General features: G+C 48.9%; 1 long non-coding RNA gene across 1 annotated transcript in view; it reads right to left on the reverse strand.

Annotated features, from left to right (window-relative positions):
- LOC144178381 (uncharacterized) overlaps positions 1–19,551 on the reverse strand; it is a 70,491-nt gene extending 50,940 nt beyond the window's left edge. The window contains exon 1 of the long non-coding RNA XR_013324006.1: positions 19,253–19,551. This is a non-coding gene — a long non-coding RNA (uncharacterized LOC144178381). The remainder of the gene's footprint in view (positions 1–19,252) is intronic.
- Between the last annotated feature and the right edge of the window lie 966 nt (positions 19,552–20,517).

The following is a 20,517-nucleotide window of genomic DNA, read 5'->3' on the forward strand; positions in this document are numbered from 1 at the left end:
TGCGGCGCTCCAGAGCCGTGGTGCACAGGGCCCGGGACGGCCGGATGATGCACCGGGCAGAAGTCGGAACGATGCGCGCCCACGGTGCCTCAACCGCCTTTTGTTCTAAGAACAGAAGCGATGCGGCCGGAGAGAGGAGTGAACCAGGAGTGAAAACGGCAGCGTCACTGGAAAGATATTTCCGTCGCTTTATCGTGTCTTTCGAAGCTTCGAAGGCCATACTGAGTGAGTGAGTGAGTGAGTGAGTGAGTGAGTGAGTGAGTGAGTGAGTGAGTGAGTGAGTGAGTGAGTGAGTGAGTGAGTGAGTGAGTGAGTGAGTGAGTGAGTGAGTGAGTGAGTGAGTGAGTGAGTGAGTGAGTGAGTGAGTGAGTGAGTGATCTTGACAAATAAGTGACGACGCATTTGCGGGCTGCTGGCAACGCAGTGCCCATGGGAGCACGGGTGAAATTTTTGATAGTGTGCGGTAAAATTTAGAATTATATGCACTGCAGTAGATGTGTAGGAGGACCGCGATGTCAAGAAACTTGAGAAGCTTCCGTGAAACATTACGCGAAACTGCTGTGGGGCCTTGCGGCGAGAGTATAAATAAACAAAATTGTGGTTGATTCCTCTGTCATAGGAATCGGTAAAACACGAAAGTGAAATCTGCAGCTGAGCATGATTGCGGCTGTCTTGTGGGTGTGCTTGACGAGTGACGTCCTGCTGGCGGGTCGCTTCGGCAAAGGTGTACTGGCGTCATTTCCGTAATAGATATGACATCAGTGAAATCTTGGTCCATCCCGGCATAAAACACTTTCGTGTTAAAACAAAACCAGAAAACGAACGACCGTAAGTATAACGTACTTTTTGGTTCTAAAGGTTGCTTCCCCGCAAGAAGACCTTGTGTGCAGGGGTGCACCCTTTACAGGCCGCTTGCTTCGTTGTACTGGCGTCACTTCCGCGACGGATATGACGTCACTCAAATGTTTGTGTATCCGGGAATAAAACACTTTCGTGTTGATAAAGTTGATCTTCAGACAAGGATATTGCTATAGGAAAAGAACCCAACGCGGACCGCCTTCCGTGTAAGCTAAAATTAGTGACAGTGCAGAAGAGTAACAGTTGTCACTGCGGGAAGCGCACGCACATGGCGGTTTCTCGGCAGGCCGGTGGACGCGCGGGGCAGCTAAAGTTGCCCATACCTCCAGATGAGCTATGCAGTCCCACTCTTGTGCCAGTAGCCGGAAAGCACACAGACTAGAATGCCAGTGGGGCTGTACTTCAATCTAGATTCTACCCGGGTACTAGAAAGAACTTTCAAAAGCCAACGAAATTCATTGACAATGAAAATTATCATCCCATTCCCACCGGTTCCCCAAGGATTGTCTCGTTGCTGATAACGTTTATGAATTAAGCTTGGACTCCAACACATATTACCGTAACCTTTCTATGGCAGGCTGAGCCTGTAAAAATATGGTTGGCTATTTGTGTATTGGAGGTATGCACAAAGGAGAAAACATCCGGTTACCAGAGTGCGAAGACGGGCTAGTTGGTTCATACTCATGGCAGAAAAAAAGCAGCGCAAAGAAATCGAAAGAAACGGAACCGTTTTGCAGGTACTGCAGCATGATGTTCTGAAGTTTGTTCCTACAATGAAAGCTCGTTAATCTAATTCTAATTTCGGGATAACCCTAAACTAATCTTAACACGGTTCGTTTATAGGATTAGCAATTCTTAAATTTCGCTTTTAGAGCAAAAATGCGCTTCTCCAGAAATAATTCAAATAACCCGCGTGCGCACAGTGAGGCTATGGCCATTCGCAGACGCCATATGCTTTAAAGAATTCTAGCCAAGTCCGAAGTGCGATAATGTTCTCTTAAATGAATAAAGTGCGTGTTTACAGGATCAGTGGCAACGATAAGCTTAGGACCCTTCTGGCCCGAAGAAATACCGACAACGCAAGTTCACCTCAGCAAACGCGGATGAAGCGCCGTAAGGAGTGATAGCTCCGCTAATTGTATCGACATTGCCACATCTCTATAGTTATTGAAAGATTGTAATATCGCTGCAGAGTCAGTCGGCAGGAAAAGCAGTTATGAGCACGAGGAAGAGAAGGAAATGGCAGTGCGGCCATTCACTCCTCGTATCAAGTGATTTTCTTTAGATTTCGAATATATGTGGTGCAAAAAAGATTCCCAGTATACGTTAGAATACTGTACAAGAACAATCGACATCCATTTCAGGCTTATAAAGATAACATTTAGGATAACATAGATTGTGTGACTACGGAACCTTTGGGAAAAGAATAACGGGTTTAGTAAAATTGCACCCCGCACATACATAGAGCGAAAAGGTGTTCCATTACAGCCGCTGTCCTAAGTTAAAGGAGGTACAGTTCTAATCGATTTCGCCATTTCATCATCATCATCATCATCATCATCACCAGCCTGTCTACGCCCACTGCAGGGCAGAGGCCTCTCCCATTATTCTCCAATTACCTCGGTCCTGTGCCAACTGTGACCAATTTATCCCCGTAAACTTCTTGATCTCATCTGCCCATCTAACTTTCTGCCGCCCCCTGCAGCGCTTGCCTTCTCTAGGGATCCACTCTGTTACCCTTAATCACCAGCGGTTATCTTGCCTTCGCATTACATGCCCTGCCCAAGTCCATTTCTTCTTCTTAATTGCTTCTAATATGTCTTTAACACCAGTTTGCTCCCTGACCCACTCGACCCACTCCGCTCTCTTCTTGTCCCTTAATGTTACACCTATCATTTTCCGCTCCATTGCCCGCTGAGTCGTTCTCAATTTAAGTTGAACCCTCTTGGTGAGCCTCCAAGTTTCTGCCCCGTAGGTGAGTACCGGTAAGATGCAGCTGTCATACACTTTCTTCTTCAACGACAATGGTAGGCTGCTATTCATTATCTGATAATGTCTGCCATATGCACCCCACCCCATTCTGATCCTTCTAATTATCTCTGCCTCATGGTTGGGATCTGGGGTCACAACTTGGCCTAATTATATATATTCGCTTACCCCTTCCACTGCCTCGCCATCTATCTCAAACTGCTGTGCTGTCCCGAGGTTATTGATCATTACTTCAGTTTTCTGCATATTAATTTTCAGGCCCATGGTTCTACTCTGTTCGCCCAGTGTGGAAAGCATGCTTTGCAATTCGTCCCCCGAGTTACTTAGCAAGGCAACGTCATCAGCAAATCTGAGGTTACTGAGGTATTCTCCATTAACCCTTACTCCCACCTGTTCCCAATCCAACGTTCTGAATGCTTCTTGTAAGCATGCTGTGAATAACATTGGAGAGATTGTGTCTCCTTGTCTGACACCCTTCCTTATAGGTATTTTACTGCTCTCCTTATGGAGGATGATAGTAGCTGTAGACCCATTATAGATATCCTCTAGTATTCTTACATAATGCTCATCTACCCCCTGGTTCCGTAATGCCTGAATGACTGCTAGGGTTTCGACCGAGTCAAATGCTTTCTCATAATCTATGAAGGCTATATATAGGGGTTGAGTATACTCAGCGCACTTCTCTATCACCTGATTGATCGTGTGAATATGGTCCATTGTTGAATAACCTTTACGGAACCCTGCTTGTTCTTTAGGTTGACTGAAATCTAAGGTTGCAGAGATTCGGTTAGCGATTACCTTGGTAAATACCTTGTAGACGACTGACAGTAAGCTGATCGGCCTGTAGTTTTTCAAGTCCTTCATGTCGCCTTTCTTATGAATTAGGATGATGTTCGCGTTCTTCCAAGATTCCGGTACCATTGCGGTCATTAAGCATTGCGTATACAGGTTTGCCAGTTTTTCAAGTACAATTTCTCCGCCATCCTTCAAGAGGTCTGCTGTTATTTCATCCTCACCAGGTGCTTTGCCCCCTTTCATTTCTTTCAAAGCCTTCCTTACTTCTTCGGTCGTTACTGGTGGGATGTCTATCTCCTCTGAACTACTGTCTCGTTCGGCATTATCCTGTATGTCCCGGCTACTGTACAGATCCCTATAGAACTGCTCGGCCACTGTGACTATTTTATCCCTATTTGTGATGACATTGCCTTGCTTATCCTTAAGTGCATACATCTGATTTTTCCCCACGCCAAGACGTCTCTTTACTGCTTTCAGGCTACCTCCGTTCTTTACAGCGTATTCGATCCTCTCCATATTATACTTCCGTATGTCAGCTGTCTTGCGCTTATTGATTAACTTCGTGAGCTCTGCTAGTTCTATTCTGTCAGCTGCGGTAGAGATTCTCGTGGTTTGACGTTTCCTGATTAGATCTTTCGTCTCCTGTGAAAGTTTACCAGTATCCTGTCTAGCCATAGTGCCCCCGACTTCTACTGCACACTCCGTGAGAATGCGTGTAAGGTTGTCGCTGGCTTCCTGTGTCGTAAGCTCGGCTTCCTCGTTAAGGGCGGAATATCGGTTCTGCAGCGCGATCCTGAATTCTTCTACTTTACGTCTTACTGTTTGCTCATTTATCGGCTTCTTTCGTACTAGCTTGTTGCGGTCCTTCCTCAACTCTAGCCTAATTCGAGATCTTACCATACGGTGGTCACTACACCTTACCCTTCCGAGCACTTCCACATCCTGCACGACGCCAGGGTTATCGCATAATATGAAGTCTATTTCATTTTTGTGCTCCCCATTCGGGCTCCTCCAGGTCCACTTCCGACTCTCCCGTTTACAGAAGAAGGTATTCATTATGCGTAGGTTATTCCGTTCTGCAAACTCAACTAGTAGGTCCCCCCTGCTATTTCTACAGCCCAGACCATAGTTCCCAACTGCCCTGTCTCCAGCCTGATTCTTGCCTACTTTAGCATTGAAGTCCCCCATAACTACAGTATACTGCGTTTTTACTTTAGCCATTGCCGATTCCACATCTTCATAGAAGCGTTCCACTACTTGGTCGTCGTGGCTGGATGTGGGCGCGTAGCCCTGCACCACCTTGAGCTTGTACCTCTTATTGAGCCTAATTACAAGAGCAGCTACCCTTTCGTTAATGCTGTAGTATTCGTCTATGTTGCCAGCTATGCTTTTATTGACTAGAAATCCTACTCCCAGTTCTCTTCTGTCCTCTAGACCACGGTAACATAAGACGTGTCCATTTTTCAGCACCGTGAAGGCTTCGCCTGCCCTCCTAACCTCGCTAAGCCCTATTACATCCCATTTAATGCCCTCTAATTCCTCGAACAACACCTCGAGACTTGCTTCGCTAGATAAGGTTCGCACGTTAAACGTTGCCAGGTTCAGATTCCATTGGCGGCCTGTCCGGATCCAGTGATTCTTAGCACCCTCTGCTGCGTCACAGGTCTGACCGCCGCCGTGGTCAGTTGCTTCGCAGCCGCTGGGGACTGAGGGCCGAGGGTTAGTTGGCGTATTCATGGGAGGTTGTGGCCGGTACTACACCAGGGTGGCCAATCCTGCTCTGGTGAGGGAGTGCATTACCGGCAATGGTCGCCGGGGTCAGACCGCACCCCAAGCCCCTTTGTGCAATTCCATCAATACGCGGATTTTTTTTTTTTAATCCGGTGGGAATTGTCCGGCACCGGGATTCGAACCATGGTCCTTCTGCACGCGAGGCGGGTGTTCTACCTCTACGCCATCGCTGCTTTTTTCGCCATTTAGTGGCTTCCTAAGAAGTGTGCAAAAGGGCATACTTTTAGACAATACTGAGAAGTGCAGAAGTGCAATCTCCGCTGTTCGCTTCGCAGCGGAGATTGATTTGTTGGCAATTTCTTTGATCGCCTGGTCCACCAACGCCACATCATCTCCCATTCCCCATGTTTGATTCAATCCAATCCAATCCAATTCCCGCAAAATGCTGTGACTCAATTCAAAGAGCAAGTAATTATGCCACTTCAGCAGAACCGCCCCCAATGTGATCTTAACTTTGACTGTAAAGTGTAAATTCGATAATGACACCAACTCGACCATGATGGAAAACTTCACAATGTGAAATTCGTACGCCGTATTCGTCTCTCGGTCGCAGAAAAAATGGCCCCGGAACAGACAGCGCCAACTGCAATACATGAGAAATTGGTCCCAGGCTCGACATCACCCGGCATGGTGATTCGGGAATAAAGCCTGAAGAAAGTTCTTGCGGAGAGTTAATGAGAGGGAAGGTTAACTGACTCTTCCTCTGTAATTCGGTGACACTGGAAATTTATCTTCAACTGAGCTTCACAGGACAATGCGTAAGCTATTTCATTGCGAAGTCAAATTGAGCGGCGAAAACTGTAGAAACCTCTTACGTGTTCTTAACACAGCATTCTTCATTTAACAAATAAGGGTGTTGTGTAAAAATGTGGTCCATGTAGTTTTCACGTTGTATAAATTAGAGGAAAAGTTAACGTCATAAAATTCGGTTATATATATATATATATATATATATATATATATATATATATATATATATATACACAGAAAGAAATGCCGGCAGTCTACAACACCAAAGAAGGCATAGGGGAAGGTTAGACTATTTTTTTACCGTTAGTGACGTTACATTATTATTAACTTTTTTATTAATTACGTGAGAAAGAAAGAAAGAAAAACACGCGCCCAGAGTGGGGACCGAACCCACGCCTTTCGATTAGATCTCGAATGCCTTATCAACTCGGCTATCTGGGCGACTGTGTTCTGCTTCACTTTCTGGGGTATTTATATTTACACTGTATCTGACGCTTGAGGGTGGTAGCCAGCGCCACTTCAGACTACACGGGGAGAAGGGGACCTTCTTTTTCAACCCCCGGGGCGTGACGCGAACGTCTACAGCCTGTCATGAGCGGTCAACTGGCGGGAAACCCTCTTATGCTACCTTGGCATCAAGGCTGCCAGAACCGAGGCCCTCGCTAAACTTTCGCGCGATAATAGGGTTTGGAAATGAGGGGCTCGTTAGGAAATACAGAAAGAAATGCCGGCAGTCTACAACACCAAAGAAGGCATAGGGGAAGGTTAGACTATTTTTTTACCGTTAGTGACGTTACATTATTATTAACTTTTTTATTAATTACGTGAGAAAGAAAGAAAGAAAAACACGCGCCCAGATAGCCGAGTTGGTAAGGCATTCGAGAACTAACCGAAAAGCGTGGGTTCGGTCCCCACTCTGGGCGCGTGTTTTTCTTTCTTTCTTTCTCACGTAATTAATAAAAAAGTTAATAATAATGTAACGTCACTAACGGTAAAAAAATAGTCTAACCTTCCCCTATGCCTTCTTTGGTGTTGTAGACTGCCGGCATTTCTTTCTGTATTTCCTAACGAGTCCCTCATTTCCAAACCCTATATATATATATATATATATATATATATATATATATATATATATATATATATATATATATATATTGTCACGAAGACAAGGACGATGCAGTGGTGTTGAATGAGAAACACGTTTATTGGAGCGAACTTGTGCTCCCCTAACAACTCAAAAGAATACAGAGGCGGCGAAGCAGCGGTCAACAAAGTGACTTGCACAGGCGAGTGACGTCGAATCGAATGCTCCGGCGTCTGCTCTGCAGGCTTTTTATCTTTCGGCGCGCGTGGTTCTGGAACCATCGATTCGCATCGAGAACATTGTAGATGCAAGAAGATTATTCCGGGATGTTCACGTAAATCGGAATGCTCTCCCTATCACAACAGATAACACATGCGGCACAGAAAGAAGGAATGGAACACGCGCTACCCTTGGCACGGAGATAACACAGACCGGCGCAGCCGGGCGGTAAAAGCAAAACACAAATAAACAAACCCAATGTATGGTTCGCGGCATTACCCCCCCTCTAAGAGTGCATCGACCCGATGCTAACATAAGCGACAGTCCGAAAATAAAAATAAAAGTTCGTCATCGTCCGTAGAAAGGTTTTAAGCGAACCACGTGGACGACTTCGGGCCGCGTACGTCGTCGTGATGTGCCGGAGTCACCATCGGGGATCACTTCGTAGGTAAGTTGGCCAACACGTCGTAGAATCTTGTAGGGTCCGAAATACCGTCGCAGGAGCTTCTCACTGAGTCCGCGTCGTCGGATGGGAGTCCAAACCCACACACGGTCCCCTGGGCGGTACTCGGCGTCTCGGCGTCGGAGGTTGTAGCGGCCGGCATCCACCAGCTGCTGGTCCCTTATACGAACTCGAGCGAGCTGGCGGGCCTCCTCCGCACGTTGAAGGTATCCTTGGACGTCGGCGTTGAGGTCGTCGTCTTCTAGATGCGGAAGCATGGCGTCGAGCATCGTAGTCGGTCGTCTTCCGTAGACAAGCTCGAACGGTGTCATCTGCGTAGTTTCCTGCGTCGCTGTATTGTACGCAAACGTGACATACGGGAGGACTTCGTCCCAAGTCTTATGTTCAACGTCGACGTACATGGACAGCATATCCGCAATCGTCTTGTTCAGACGTTCCGTTAGTCCGTTCGTTTGGGGGTGGTACGCCGTCGTTCTTCGGTGATCCGTGTTGCTGTAGCGTAATACTCCTTGCATCAGCTCTGCAGTAAATGCCGTTCCGCGGTCTGTGATTAGGACTTCCGGGGCTCCATGTCGTAGCACAACTTGGCTTATAAAGAACTTCGCCACTTCTTGTGCAGTCCCCCTCGGAAGAGCGGCGGTCTCTGCGTAGCGCGTCATGTAGTCTGTCGCTACGACAATCCACTTGTTCTGTGATCGTGACGTAGGGAACGGGCCTAAAAGGTCCATTCCAATCTGTTGAAATGGTCTCGATGGGACGGCGATCGGTTGCAGAAGTCCGGCGGGTCTTGTCGGCGGCGTTTTTCGTCGCTGGCAGTCACGGCAGCTCCGGACGTAGTGGGTGACGTCAGAGGTAAGGCCGGGCCAGTAGTACCTCGCCTTGATTTTTCCAATAGTGCGGGCTGTGCCCAGATGTCCGGAAGACGGGTCGTCGTGGCACGCTTCCAAAATTTCGTCACGAAGGTCCGCGGGGATGACGAGGAGGTAATTCGCTCTTGTTCCGGGGCAGAAATTCTTCTTCACAAGGACGGAGTTTCTCAGGCTGAATGCTGGTAAGCTGCGTTTGAAGGTCCTAGGAACGGCAACGTTGCATCCCTCGAGGTACTCGATTATGACGCGTAAGTCGGGGTCGGCACGCTGCTGGGCGGCTAGGTCGCTCTCCGTCACGATCCCGAAGAACGCGCTGTCTTCATCAGAGTCTTGTGGTGGGTCGACGGGGGCGCGGGACAGGCAGTCGGCGTCGGAGTGTTTCCTGCCGGATTTATAAACGACGGCAACGTCGAACTCCTGCAGGCGCAAGCTCCACCGCCCAAGACGGCCAGAGGGGTCCTTCAAATTGGCGAGCCAACACAGCGCATGGTGGTCTGTTACAACCTTGAATGGCCTTCCATACACGTATGGGCGAAATTTTGAAATCGCCCATATAATAGCCAGGCACTCTTTCTCAGAGGCAGAATAGTTTTTCTCCTCCTTCGACAGACCACGGCTGGCATAGGCGATTACCCTTTCGCAGCCGCTTTGCTTTTGGACAAGGACGGCACCCAAGCCGATATCACTGGCGTCCGTATGCATTTCCGTTTCGGCATTTCCGTCGAAATGAGCGAGCACGGGCGGGCTTTGCAGGCGTTTTTGCAGCTCGCCGAATGCTTTTTCTTGGTCGTTTTCCCAGCTGAAAGGGGTGCTATCTTTCGTCAAGCGCGTGAGTGGCTCTGCAATGCGTGCGAAGTTTGCGACGAAGCGCCGGTAGTATGCGCACAGCCCGAGAAATCTCCGCACGCCCTTCTTGTCTTTCGGCCTAGGGAAGTTCGCGATAGCTGAAGTTTTTGCCGGGTCAGGTAGGACTCCCGCGGCGTTGACGACGTGGCCCAAGAACTTGAGTTCCCCGTATGCGAAACGGCACTTTTCAGGCTTCAGCGTCAACCCCGACGTACGAATGGCCTCGAGTACAGACTCCAACCTTGCAAGGTGTTCGTCGAAAGTCCGGGCGAATACCACTACGTCGTCGAGGTATACGAGGCAGGTGTGCCACTTAAGGCCAGCTAGCACAGTGTCCATGACTCTTTGAAACGTCGCTGGTGCTGTGCACAGCCCAAACGGCATCACCTTGAACTCGTATAGGCCGTCTGGGGTTATAAATGCAGTCTTCTCTCGGTCTCTCTCGTCCACTTCAATTTGCCAGTAGCCGGTCTTCAGGTCCATCGATGAGAAGTACTTCGCGTGGCAGAGGTGGTCGAGGGCGTCGTCGATTCGGGGGAGGGGGTACACGTCCTTTTTCGTGATTTTGTTCAGTCGCCGGTAGTCAACGCAAAACCGTAATGTGCCGTCTTTTTTCTTTACGAGTACGACGGGCGCAGCCCAGGGGCTTTTCGATGGCTGTATAATGTCATCGCTCAGCATGTCGTCGACTTGAGTCCGGATGGCTTCCCGTTCGTGTGAAGAGACGCGGTACGGTGACTGTCGGGTAGGTCGGGCTCCATCTTCGGTTATTATTCGGTGCTTCGCTAGAGGGGTCTGACGTAGTTTTGCGCTCGACGAAAAACATTCGCTATAGCGACGCAGCAAAGCCAATAATTTTTTCCGTTGTTCTTGCGGTAGCGCCGGATTCACGTCGAATGGCTGCGGGAGCTTGAATGTTTCTACGGGTGTGCGTTCAAAGTCGGCGACTGCGATCACATCACTTGCTTCTTGCGTTTCTTCGAGGAACGCAATTGCAGCTCCCCTGTTTAAATGCTGGTACTCTTCGGTGAAATTAGTGACCAAAACGTGAGATTGGCGTTGCTTAAAGTGCGCAATGCCTCTTGCGACGGAGACGCCGCGGTCGAGAAGCAACCTTCGATCACTCTCTACGATAGCGTCGATGTCAGAAGCAGCATCCTCACAGTAGACGGCGATCATCAAGCTTGCGCGGGGTGGCAGGGTGATGTGATCGTCGGCGATCCTGACAGCAGCACGGTGATCGGGGTTCGGTTGCGGCGTCGTGGAGTGATCGGAGGAAAATGTTATCGACTTGGTCTGCAGATCAATTATTGCGCCGTTGTCCGTCAAAAAGTCAATTCCGAGAATCACGTCGCGGGAGCAGTTAGGCAGAACGACGAACGCCGCAGGGTACGTTGTGCCGTCTATGGTGACGCGCGATGTGCACATTCCACTTGGCGTCACGAGGTGGCCTCCTGCTGTGCGTATGTGCGGACCGTCCCATCTGGTCATAACTTTCTTCAGTTTAGACGCAAATGGTCCGCTCATTACCGAATAGTCGGCTCCCGTGTCTACGAGGGCGACTACGTCAAAGCCGTCGATGGACACCTTGACGTCGGATGCCGCCTTCCTCGAGTTCCGGGTGCGTCGGGGCGTCGCATCTCGGCTTGTGCGTGTTGACGGTCGGGCACTGTGCGTCGTCGTTGTCATCGTCTTCTCAGCGGACGTCTCGTCGTGTACGGGAGTCTCGTCAGGTCTGGGTCGGGTCGTCGGGATGAGGGCATGTTGTGAGTCACTGTCTTCCGCGAGTCGTTGCGTCGTTGGAGGGTTTTCATTTTTCCGCGATCGTGCAACTTTACCTCCAGAAGTTGCTGCTTTTAGTTTCCCCCGCGTGGGCTGGGGGACCTTCCACGTGAGAACTCAGCATTGCTGCGGCGGTTCGGCGACTGGTATGGGTAGGGTGACGGCGAACGGTTGAAACGGGCTGGTCGACGGCTGGTGTTGGACAGGTACTCTTCGATCTCCGATGGGTGCTGGCCAGTTCGGGGGCGGGGTGCGTCGACGGAGAACCCTCGCAAACCGAGCCTCTTGTAGGGACAGCGACGGTAGATGTGGTCGGCCTCTCCGCAGTGGTAGCACAGCGGGCGATTATCGGGCGTTCGCCACACGTCGGTCTTCCTTGGCGTCTGGTATTGGTCTACAGGGCGTCGGGCGGGCGGCGTTGGACGGCGGTATGGCTCAGCCTCTTGACGACGGGTTGGAGCAGGGCGGGGTTGACGAACAGCCGAGGAGTAGGTCATGGCTTGTGGTTCGCGGGGTGCTTCCGACGGCGTAGAAGTTCCCAGTGCGTTTTTGACTTCTTCTCGGATTACGTCGGTCAGGGAAGCCACTTGAGGTTGCGGCGTCGTTGGAAAAAGCTTCCGAAGCTCCTCCCTGACCACTGCTCGGATGGTCTCTCGCAATGTATCGGAGCTTCCATTTGCAGCACCGATGGTCTCCGAGAACAGCGCGTTGACGGGGCGGTCGTACTGCCTGGTTCGAATTTCTAGCGTCTTCTCCATCGCGGCCGCCTCAGACGCGAATTCGGCCACTGTCTTCGGAGGGTTACGGACTAGACAAGCAAAAAGCTCTTGCTTCACTCCTCGCATTAGAAACCTGAGCTTCTTTTCCTCGGTCATTTCAGGGTCCGCACGACGAAAAAGTCGCTTCATCTCCTCAACGAAAATCACGACTCCTTCGTTGGGGTGCTGCGTTCGAGTTTCAAGCAAAAGCGCAGCTCGCTCTTTTCTCACCACGGTAGTGAAGGTCTTAAGGAACTCCCTCTTGAATTGAGTCCAGTCGGTCAAAGAGCTCTCATGGTTCTCGAACCAAGTTCGAGCAGCATCTTCTAAGTAAAAGAAGACATGCCGGAACGTTTCTTCATCGTCCCACCTGTTGAAGATGCGGACGCGCTCCAACTTCTCCAACCATTCTTCGGGGTCTTCAGCGGGGGCTCCCCGGAACGATGGCGGTTCTCGGGGCTGCTGCAGGATGATTGGCGACGTTGTTTCTTGCACCATGGTGTTGGTTGCAGCGTTCTTTCTCTTGGGCCCTTCTGGCAGAAGACCGAACTCGGGCGGTAAATCTTGCAGGCGGGGGCTGGCTCTTGTTGGACTGGCTTGGCGGCTTTTCGAGGTTGTAGTGGGCATGAAGGGTGCGTACCCAGCACCTCCACCAGATGTCACGAAGACAAGGACGATGCAGTGGTGTTGAATGAGAAACACGTTTATTGGAGCGAACTTGTGCTCCCCTAACAACTCAAAAGAATACAGAGGCGGCGAAGCAGCGGTCAACAAAGTGACTTGCACAGGCGAGTGACGTCGAATCGAATGCCCCGGCGTCTGCTCTGCAGGCTTTTTATCTTTCGGCGCGCGTGGTTCTGGAACCATCGATTCGCATCGAGAACATTGTAGATGCAAGAAGATTATTCCGGGATGTTCACGTAAATCGGAATGCTCTCCCTATCACAACAGATAACACATGCGGCACAGAAAGAAGGAATGGAACACGCGCTTCCCTTGGCACGGAGATAACACAGACCGGCGCAGCCGGGCGGTAAAAGCAAAACACAAATAAACAAACCCAATGTATGGTTCGCGGCAATATATATATATATATATATATATATATATATATATATATATATAGCAGAACAGAGAGATACGGGACGAGGGACTCGGTAAAGATACATATCAAGGTTGCAGTCGTCATTGCCAGTGCTATTCGGCTTTTTTCGAAATATATAATAGGGCCGAATGACGTGTGCTTGTCACGTTTCTTTGATTCATTGATAAATAAGCGAAAATATAAGTCGAGAAAAAATCCGCCGTTTTCCGGGAGCGGGACTCGAACCCACATCTCCGCATAACCGGTGCGGTGCGTTAACCAATTACGCTATCCCCACAGCGGCTTCTCTCTCGACTTTAAGGCGGGGGTTTATATTTACAAGAGCTCTGAGGCCGGTCAACTAGCGCCGCCCCTCGACTACCGCGGGAGACGTAGAACGTCTTCTTTCCCAGCGGCCGCCACGTAGAACGTGGTCGGAGGTCGGGGTTAGCAATTGGCATATCCGAACTGCTGGAGCCAGTGCCTCGTAATGCATGTAGCAGAACAGAGAGATACGGGACGAGGGACTCGGTAAAGATACATATCAAGGTTGCAGTCGTCATTGCCAGTGCTATTCGGCTTTTTTCGAAATATATAATAGGGCCGAATGACGTGTGCTTGTCACGTTTCTTTGATTCATTGATAAATAAGCGAAAATATAAGTCGAGAAAAAATCCGCCGTTTTCCGGGAGCGGGACTCGAACCCACATCTCCGCATAACCGGTGCGGTGCGTTAACGCACCGCACCGGTTATGCGGAGATGTGGGTTCGAGTCCCGCTCCCGGAAAACGGCGGATTTTTTCTCGACTTATATTTTCGCTTATTTATCAATGAATCAAAGAAACGTGACAAGCACACGTCATTCGGCCCTATTATATATTTCGAAAAAAGCCGAATAGCACTGGCAATGACGACTGCAACCTTGATATATATATATATATATATATATATATATATATATATATATATATAAACTCTGCAAACAGTATAGTGAAATTGGGGTTTAAGCAACGTCTCTTCAAAATTCGATAATTTATTTTCACTACCATAAGCTATTTAGCCTCCCCGCCCAATATCGCTTATATACACACACAAACTTTCTATCTAGGCTCAAAAAACCTTATTAAAACGAGAAAGGGGGTTTTCAAACGTGCACAATTATTGTCTTATTGTCATGTTACGAGTGAGCCACATCAGTTTATGATTTAAAAATAACTTCAGGTGGACTTTGTATCTAGGCCCATGGAGGGCCTTCTTCCCATGCCTTTGTTTACGTTTTGGTCATTTTCTTCAAGCGTGCACGAATGTAACTCACTTGCAATCATGTTTTTGCGAGCCGTCACCGACGTAAACCTCAAGGGACTGAATACTTGCGGTCACAATTTTCGTTTTGATTGGAAGTTGCTACTTAGCCTTACGCCTTCAGCGAAATTTTACTTTGCCGAGAGAGATACTTTCTAACTGCAGGCATTTTTTTTCTTCGTGGTCAAACGTATTTGGGTCAATAACAAATTCTTCGGGCGACCGAGGATTTACACTTCCTTTTATAATGTCGCTTACGGGGAAAACCTGACGCTATCATTTTCTCCAGGAAGTGAAGAGCCCTGAGTATAAAAGCCGCGCGACTCGTGGTGCATCCATCAAGTCGTGTCCCTCATGCGAATACTGATTCCTATCTCACTGCTACCTTCGTTCCTCATGCTGGTAACAGACAGTATTCACACCCACTCCCCATTGCGAAGGCTCACCATCCCACTCTCGATACTGTTCCATGCGCGCTGGTGACGAGGAGATGATAAGCAGCTGTTGGTTGTGAATACCGGAATTCACCAGCTTTAATGTGCAACAGATACTCACAGGCGTCCTTTGCGGCGCATGACGTGTTGTGCAGTTCACGTATAACGGATGATAATAAAAATATCAAAGCGACTTTCTTAACAAGAAAAAGATAATCAAAACGCCAAGTTTGCATGGGGTTAAAACTCCATGCAACCTGAGTAAAAGTCCAAAAACCAAACTCCTTGGACCGTATCGGAATGACAGAATCGAACAGACGTCGGCTTCTTGACGCGAGGAATCCAGGTTCGATTCCGTTAACCGAAATATTTTTTTCTTGAAGTGCTTGATGTCCTTTTGCTTAACATCATCATGTATTGTGAAACCCATGCATTGTGTAAACTGGTTTTCCTGGAGTGCGTTTTGCGCGACGAACGACGCCACCTGTGAAGCATAGAAAGCTTCGCTTAAAAAAAAAAACAAAAAAACGACACCGTGGCATTGCACAAGGCAAACGCTGATTGTAAACGAAAATGCTGTGTGGCACAGAATGTGGCACCAAATCAATCAAGTGGCATATGTCAAGGAACATGCCACAGAAGAAACAACTATATGGGTTCAATCAGTAGCACGGGCAAAAATGAACGATAGAAGCAAAGACCGAATATAAGTGATGAGAGGTGATGGGCTTGCTGCTCAGACGTTTCTTGTCACGGGTATCGGGGTTACATTCCGATTCTGTGATCCAACCCGTTCCTGAAAAGGGAAATGGCAAACACTCTTTCACAGTGTTTTTTTTAAACAAATACCCTTGTTGAGAGTCGTCGCTGTCGAGGTTTTCCCGTTTTACGCACTGCGTGAAAAATTAACGCGCACCAACTCAGCAACATGCTACGCTTCTTGTAAAGACTATGTAATAATATAGGTCAATATAGGCACGCAAAAAACAGCGCCTATTTTGCAGTTTTCTTTTTCTTCCCTTCATTACCTTTTTCTTCCCTCTAGCAGGGGCGAATCTCTGTGAGAACAATTTTTCATCGCAACAAAGCGCTACTGCACTCTGAAGCAAGCGGTAAAATTCACTGAAGCTGAAAAAACGGAGAAAGTTTAGCGGTTTTACAGGAACACCTTTTGAACACACAAAACTATCGTAAGCTCTTTCAAATAATGTCGAAGCAGTTAAGTGGCGTGACCATTTAAGGGCATTCCACAAATGCAAGAATGCGTCATGCTACCAGTGAAAGCGATTGAGATTGCCGTTGTAAACTGAATTTCAGAGATCGAGGCTTCATGATTTGTTTTCTATTTATGCTTTTATTGAAGGCTCAAAGCCATAGTCTGGAAAGATTGTGCTTGCTACGAGCCACCGGCGGCGTACAAGTTCATTGTCACTATTACGGCCGTTCTGAGATTCCCGATGGGTCGTCGCTTTTTTGGCGTATTAATGAAAACTTACTGCCGCTTCCATGCTACACATTGAACGTTCAGGAACCGAACTACAGCATACCACTCTTGTTTTCGCCTTTCGTGCGCACATACGGCGGGAAAAAGGCACGAAGCGCGCCCACAGTGTGCATTCTTACGGGCCGCTCAGCGGAGTATCCACACTAGCAGCGCGACGCTGTCGCCACCTACATGTCGATCTCGCGGCGAATACTGCCCTTCTCCGAATGTCTCCTGTCACATGGTGTGGCCCTGACTACCCGCCCCACCTCTCACTCCCACCTCCAATCCTTTTTTCCATCAGTGGGGGGCCTGATGGCCTGCTCCGACCACGCTGACAAGATATCTCCAGTCACCCGTGCCAGGGCTGCAGCCAAGGCCCAAGAGCACCTGGCCTGAGGCCAACCATTCCACAGAGTGACGGCTCAACTCCACCGTTAATTCGCTTTAAAAAAAAGCACTCATTCTACCTTTTTCTCTGTCACATCATGTCACGTCCTAGTACTGCCGCTACATTTCTGCGTGTTCTCCTACGAAGTACTGAGGATAAATAAGAGCTATGGCGGTGTGACGAATGCGAACTCGTGTCAAAGGCGAAATCAAACCCTGGGTTTGCCTCTCATTCAGATCAAGATTTACCCCGTCTGTTCAACTAAATTTGTTCACCTTTATGGTTCTCTTTGCGTCGTCTGTCGCTTTGTCTGCCGTCTTGCGCTTTCACCGGAGTTGTGTACGAGGGTATGCGCCATTGCTTTGCCGCAAGGCGCGCTCGAAGGTTGGCTATGCCACAGAGCGTTTGGTGAGACTCGACATACAACACGGTATCCGTGTAACGTCAGTTTAGTAGCTGAGTAAGAGCCCCCGTCAGAAATAAGATAAGGAGAATCTTTGCTCTAAAGTTAGCTTTACCGCAAAACACAGAAAAGAACTTACTTTTTTTTTTTTTTCCCAGGAAGAACATTTAGTTTACTGGCCGATACTCGCACACAGAAACGAGAACAGCGGTAGCGGTGCCGGCGATGCGGCTGTGACGGCAAATTAGCCCTTCGGTCAATCACCCCGTTCGGTCAACTAGGGAGCATCGCTTTTCCGCTATTTTTTTTATAATCTAACAAAACATGTTGCGGAGCTAGTTGGTACGTACTTAAAAAAAGAAAACGGTGCGCAAACTAGACGTGGACAAAGGAGAGAAGATACGATATCTTAAACGTGTGCCTTCCTACAACGTCACAAACAGCTGTTGGTGTAAACGCGTTGTATGCCCCCGCTGCGTTTCGCCGTTGGTACCGCAAAGAAAACGACGGCTACGATACGAATCGACGTTTTCCACTTTTGGTATGAAGCTGTCTTCATGCACTAACGTTGATACCCGTGCAATGGCTGTCTGCTTGACCACGGAACTCTTTTTCACCTTAACAAACACTCAGTGTCTAGAGTGACGTCCGACGACGCTCAAGCTCAGCACTGCAGCCATGGCTAAGTGTCGTCCGATGCTGTTCGTATATTTACGGCTGGGCTGGCGCGATGAGGAACGTCTGGTATAAAGGCGTAGTGGTGACGTGTTGGCTTCGTTATTTAAAGGGCCGAGGTTCGACTCCGGCGCGTGGTTTTTCGTTTCTTTTGTTTTTGTTTCAATTAATATTGTATTGTTGATTTTGCTATTAAGTTCCTAGGTATTTTAAGTGGTCGATTCTGTTAGATAAAGTAAGATTAGGTTAAGTCAGGTTAGGTTACCCTACGTCACGGAGCAAGAATATATTCTTGCTCCGTGCCCTACGTTAACGATAGCCTTAAGTTTTTACATTAAACAATCCGAAAAACTTTTGCAGTGCGAAGTAGTGCCAGGCGCCGCGTTGCTCAAAATAACGCGATCGGACGTCACCTTGGTGGAGTGTTTTTAGTTTACGGTACTGTAGATGCAGCGTAACAAAACGAGCACAGTGGGTGTCGATTGCTGTTCGAGCACAGCCTCACAAAATTTGTTCCTGAAAGCGCCGCTCAGACAACGTTGTTCTTCCCCTTCCGTCGTAGACCACAAGGCCGGCGAGATGCGCCTCGGCGCCTGTCCTCTTTTCCCAGGCACTCGGTCGCGGACGGGGGAAAAAGACGTGGTTGAACCCAGCAGCCCTCGTGCTCCTTTGTTGGCTGCGGCCAGCCAAGAATGGCCTCGGTGGCTCGTCTTCCCTCTGATCCTCGCCGCCCTTGCGTTGACGAGGAGGACCGAGCGGCCGGCGCCTTTTCTTCGCCCTAACGACAGTCTGCTTCGAAACGAACGCGGAGCCCAGCTTAGGGTGACGCTTCGGGAGACCCGCGTACAGGCTTGTCGCGGAACGAGGCGCCTTGGGGCCGAAAGATGCGAGCGCGGGTCGTTGTTCCAGTGCTTTACTGGAAGATCTGTCGGCGCAGCCTTTGCGCTGCGACGGCGTGGGAAAGTGCGGACATGGGGGTGGGTGACCGAGGCTCTAGCACTGCTTGTAAAAACGTCTCGACGTCCCTTTTTACTCGCACCGTTCCTAAAAAGACGGAGAAGAAACGGCGGGGACACGGTAGCGATGAAAATTGATTTCGAAGTGCGCGAACAATTACTATCTGAATGGCCGCTAAAAGGCCAGTGACTTCTCGAACGAAACGACTTTTTCCGGAAACCGCTGAGCACTCCGGCCCCCAAAGAACGTAATTGCGGATTTGAGAACGTCCGAAAAGGAGAAAAAAAAAAGACGGCTTGCGGATGCGCGTTTAACTTACCAGGCTCCGTTTTACCGTGGCACTGACGTAGTCACCATCCGCCGGTGCTCAAAGGGGCATGCACGCACAACGGGAACGTCCTTGAGTGCGCGTTGTGCGGTGTTTTCCAACCTGCCTGCTGTCGGCAATGCCGTATGCAAGAGAGGACACCAGCCGCGCTTACACGTTGAAATGCAGAGGCTTGCAATTACACTTGAAATAAATTGCACCCTCACTTACGCTTCATTATTAATAAGCTTGCACCACGCACGATAATTTCCATGGTATAGCGGCGGTGTGCCGCAAACGTAACGCTGGACTTCGTCAACTTCGCGTACAATTGATACGATCACAAATAACAAAAAAAAAAAAACATCTACCTAAACCGTGATTCGTTCTGATGCCACATACTACGCTGTAGATAACAAATAAGATGAAAAAAGAAAACACAAGGTTTCATTACGGTGACGCAATCGTAGAAAAAACAAAAAAAAACTTAGAAATAGCAGTGACTTTCGAAATGCATACCGTTATTACCCATCAAAAAATGAGAAAGGAGACCGATAGCGGCTGCACCCATTTGTCGCTTGACGGATCCGTTCAAGCGTTCACCCCTGAGGGCGTTTGTGTGGCAGCCATCTTCCAGTGTGCCACGCATGTGCAAGTACATCTCGGTGACAGAGAATGGTCCCCAACCCTACTCGTGGCAACGCGTTGTGTGGCGCCACGTTGCAGTCCTCCCTTCGTGGCAACTCGCAACAGGTGTGACAGAGCGGGGAAATGCGCGGCAACGGATGGGCGGCTTCGCTCTACGCGGGAAGAAGCATTGATCAGCGCCAACCTGTTTTCTTGTAACCTGGTCGACAAGGTTTCTTTCTGTAAAGTGTTCGGTTTAGTTTCGTTGGTAGCAATTTTTTCTTGGAGGAAGTGCAAGGAGCACAATGCTTAATTTTTACATCTTCGACATTTAGAGAACCCGATACTGCACCATAAATTCGACAATATTAATGCGTGGCAGATGTCTCGCTGCACTATATACCTCTCGTATCCAGCACTTTTGATAAGTAACCGCAATTGGTGGTGTTCCTTCCCTACCTATTCACAAGCCTGAGAATGTAGGTGCTATAATGTTTCGAGCTCCCCTCTCCCAATCAATTGCCGACGAGAAAAAAATGGGGAGGTTGGGGGGAAGGGGGGGGGGGGAGAGGGGGTCCAAATCTAATAGTCTCCTGCAACCAGCCGTCTTATCTGGGTGGTCTCGTGCACTACGGGTGGTGCTGACACAG

This window comes from Haemaphysalis longicornis, unplaced genomic scaffold (assembly GCF_048455015.1).
Source record: "Haemaphysalis longicornis isolate Haplotype H1 unplaced genomic scaffold, Haemaphysalis longicornis Haplotype H1 scaffold_4, whole genome shotgun sequence".
Classification (NCBI taxonomy): domain Eukaryota; kingdom Metazoa; phylum Arthropoda; class Arachnida; order Ixodida; family Ixodidae; genus Haemaphysalis; species Haemaphysalis longicornis.